Raw genomic sequence first — 4,757 nt, forward strand, 5'->3', positions numbered from 1 at the left:
CTCAATTATCAATAATTCAGCATAAACATGCATGAATTCTCATCCATGGATCAACATCCATATCAGCCATCCGGCTCACGGTTCAGTCCAGAACCAGCCAATATTCATATCATACACAGCCTTTCTGGCTCACGGTAAAATCCATAACCAGCCATCTGGCTCACAGTTAAATCCATAACCAGTCGTTTCATTAACAATTATAGCCTTTCGGCCCATGGCATAACAAGCACTTCCACCACCATCCTCCGCATCTCACATAATCATCTTGATCCTCATTGATCATTCATTTTTCCCTTGCTTCACTCGCAAGTTACCTCATTCACTAGCCCCTTTTTAATAGTTAGGCATGTCATAATGATTTAAGACATAAATGGTGAGATCGGAGGCTTAGAAGTATGAGATTTGGCTTTTAAAACTCAAAAATCAACTTTGGGATGAAAACAGGGCCACGCGTACGCGCACTCCACGCGCACGCGTGGATGGCCTTAAAAACTCATCGACACGCAAACGTCATGCACGCTAATGCGTGGATTACAAATTTGCCAATCGACGCGCACGCGCCAACCACGCGTACGCGTGGGTGTTCTCGTGCCCCAGGCACAACACTGGCACAGTTCTGGCATAACACTCTGGAAAATGGCTGGGCATTGGGTGCAGCACAATCGGCGCGCCCACGCACATCACGCGCACGCGTGGATGGCATTTTCGGGGAGAACGGCGCGTACGCGCCAGGTGCGCCCACGCGCAAGGGGTCATTCTGCTAAAAATTTTCTAAGTTAAAAGCTGCAGAATTTACAGATTTGGACCCCAATCTTCCGACGGACATAACTTCCTCATTTTAAATCATTTTTCACCCGTTCTTCGAACGGCACGGACATTCCGGATCCAATTTTATTTCTAAAAAGATTTGGTACAACACAGAAATCCGTGGTCCAAGTTATGTCCCGCCAAAGTATGCCCAAAAACCATGTTTTTCATAAAAACCACAAAGTGCCATTTTCAAAACAAGTCATTTCCAACTCTTTTCAAAACCAATCAAAACATGCCAAGTTCATCCCTTTTCTTTGAAATCAATCAAAATATATCAAATTCAACATCAAGCCTCCTCAACTCACACATTGACACATTACCACAATTTACCAAAATCACTATCTCATCACAACATGCATATTTCTCATACATCATACCACCAAGGCATCAATAATCATCATCACATATATGACCACATCATATATCTCAATCATTCAACAACATCAACCATTCAATGCCTATCTTAGGTCCTCTAGCCTAAGTATTTCCTACCACATTACATATTAGATACGGGAAACCGAAACCATACCTTAGCCGAATTTCCCAAGCTCCACCGGAGCACTTCCAAACCACTTATCCACAAGCTCTCAAGGCCTCAACACCTCCAAGAACAGATTTTTCACCACCAAACCCTTCCCAAGCTTTTCAAAGTCACCAATCAAGCTCCAAAATCCACTCATACACAACCTAAGCCACAACCATCATACCCATACACAATATCTCAAAACCCAAACATCATAGAACAACAAAATTACACTAGGGTTGAGAATCTTACCACACCCAAGGTCCAAGGAGACAAGATTAACCTTCTCCTTCAAGAGAGTTGGGTCCTATAACATCAAAGAACCCAAAATCTCAACATTTCACCCATGAAACTCGAAAATAAGGGCTGGAATTTCGAACAGAAACACGTGGCTTACCTCAAGGTTTATTGTATGGGTTTTGTAGAGCTCTCCGTGGTGAACGCGTGGCCGCAAACGGAGCGGCAATCGGAGCTCTAGATCAAAAGTTATGGTGGTTTGAAGATCAAGTGAGAGATAGAAGTTGAGAGAGTGTTCTTCTCCCCCTTTCTCTCTAATTTCAGCGTGTGTGTGTAACAAGTGAGGAGAGAGAGTGCTGAAAACTAGGGTTTTGGTCTAGTTATGTTGGGCCAAGGGCCAACTTTGGGTCTAGTTGGCCCGGTTTGGCCCGTTCGGTCCAATTTTGGTCCGAATTCCATAAAATTGATACCGCAATTCTCGTCTCAGTCTCCTCTATCACATTTAGCCATAAAAATCACATTTTAGGCTTTCTAGAATAAATTCTCATTTATGGGTTAATTAGCCGTTAATTAACCGGGTTTTACATTCTACCCACCTAATTGGGAATTTTGCCCACAAAATTAAAATGCAATTACCTGAGAATAAATGCGGATAATCCGTTCGCATTTCCGACTCAAGTTCCCAAGTGTGTTCCTCAACACCGCCTCGACTCCAAGCCACTTTCACTAAAGATACCTCTTTTCCACGCAACCGTTTGATACTAGTATCATCAATTCTGACCGGAGCCACTGGAAGCGTCAAATCTTCCCTTAACTGAACCGACTCAGGTTCTAACACATGGCTAGCATCAGGAGTGTACTTCCGAAGCTGCGACACGTGAAACACGTCGTGCAGGTTCGAAAGATGAGGTGGTAAAGCCATCCGATACGCCAACGGTCCAATCCTCTCTAGGATCTGAAATGGACCAATGTATCGAGGATTCAATTTCTTTGCCTTAATCGCCCTACCTACTCCTGTAGTCGGAGTAACCTTAAGGAAAACATTGTCTCCTTCCTCAAATTCTAAGGGCTTTCGCCTTTGATCGGCGTAACTCTTTTGACGACTCTGCGCCGTAAGCATCCTATCACGGATTTTCTTGACTTGTTCAGTAGTCTCAGCTATCATTTCTGGCACCAACAAGCTTTTCTCTCCAGCTTCATACCAACATAGCGAAGATTGACATTTCCTCCCATACAAGGCCTCATACGGAGCCATTCCGATGCTCGCATGATAACTATTATTGTATGCAAACTCCACCAATGGCATATACCGATCCCAACTCGCCGGTTGGTCCAAAACACAAGCTCTCAACATATCCTCTAGTGTTTGGATCGTCCTCTCAGATTGACCATCTGTTTGAGGATGGTAAGCCGTGCTCAAGCTTAATCGGGTTCCAAAAGCCTTCTGAAATGCACCCCAAAACCTTGAAGTGAAACGAGGATCTCTATCAGAGATTATAGTATCAGGTACACCATGAAGTCTCACAATCTCCTTTATGTATAACCGTGCTAGCTCCTCAAGGGTGTAAGTCATATGAATGGGCAAAAAGTGAGCTGACTTCGTCAGTCGGTCCACAATCACCCAAATAGCATCAAAACCAGCCCTAGTCCTTGGCAATCCTGACACAAAGTCCATTGCAATACTTTCCCACTTCCATTGTGGAATCTCTAAAGGTTGCAAAATACCGGTAGGCTTTTGATGTTCAATCTTTACCTTTTGACAAGTTAAGCACTTTGAAACATACTCCGCCACATCATTCTTCATACCCGGCCACCAAAACATCGCCTTTAAATCATGGTACATCTTAGTACTTCCCGGGTGAATGGAGAATCCACTTTTGTGTGCCTCCTTTAAAATATCTTGCCTCAAAGTGCCAACATCCGGCACAATGATCCTACCCTTGAATCTCCATAACCCATCTTTTTCTTTCGACACTCTCCACTGTTTTCCTTGCTCAATAGCCGGTAACACCTTCCATAACGCTTCATCATTTTGATGAGCCTTTAGGAGTTCGGACTTAAAATCACTTGAGATTTCTAATCTGCTCAAACACAAAGTTCCGGATACTTCTCGAGCACCAATTTCCAGACTCTCAAATCCCTTGAGCAACTTCTCCTCTTGAAGCATCATCCAAGCCGCATATAATGACTTCCGACTTAACGCATTCGCCACTACGTTCGCCTTTCCCGGATGATAATGTAACTCAAAGTCGTAGTCCTTTAATAATTCCATCCACCTTCTCTGCCTCATATTAAGCTCTTTCTGATCAAAGAGGTACTTCAAGCTCTTATGATCAGAGAAAACTTGGAACTTAACCACATAGAGATAATGCCTCCACACCTTCAAGGCAAACACAACCGCAGTGAGTTCCAAATCGTGCGTAGGGTAACTAACTTCATGAGGTCTCAACTGTCGTGAGGCATACGCCACCACATGATGATGCTGCATCAGCACGCACCCTAGACCCTTCAATGAGGCATCACAATACACCTCAAATGGCTCATTCGGCTCGGGTAGCACTAACACAGGTGCAGTGGTCAACTTTTCCTTCAATGTCTGAAAGCTCTCCTCGCACTCAGGAGTCCAAACAAACGGAGTGTCTTTGCGGGTTAACTTTGTCATTGGCAAAGCTATCTGTGAAAAGCCCTTGATAAACCTTCGGTAATAGCCAGCTAAACCCAGAAAACTCCTTATCTCTGTTACGGTGGTTGGTTGTTTCCAATCCATCACAGCCTCCACCTTAGTTGGGTCTACGACTATTCCCTTCTTACTCACCACATGGCCCAAAAACTTCACCTCACTCTTCCAAAATTCACACTTAGACAGTTTTGCATAAAGTTTCTTCTCCTTTAGAATCTGCAACACGGTCCTCAAGTGTTCCGCATGCTCTTCTTCAGTCTTGGAATAAATTAGTATGTCATCAATGAAGACAACAACGAATTTATCCAGAAACGGACGGAAAACTTTATTCATGTAATCCATGAATACCGCAGGAGCGTTCGTCAACCCAAAGGACATCACAGTGTACTCGTAATGACCATAACGAGTCCTGAAAGCGGTCTTAGGGATATCCTCGTCCCTCACCCTTATCTGGTGATAACCGGATCGTAAATCAATCTTGGAGAAAACTCCAGCTCCTTGTAACTG

Source organism: Arachis stenosperma, chromosome 5, assembly GCF_014773155.1.
Source record: "Arachis stenosperma cultivar V10309 chromosome 5, arast.V10309.gnm1.PFL2, whole genome shotgun sequence".
NCBI lineage: Eukaryota > Viridiplantae > Streptophyta > Magnoliopsida > Fabales > Fabaceae > Arachis > Arachis stenosperma.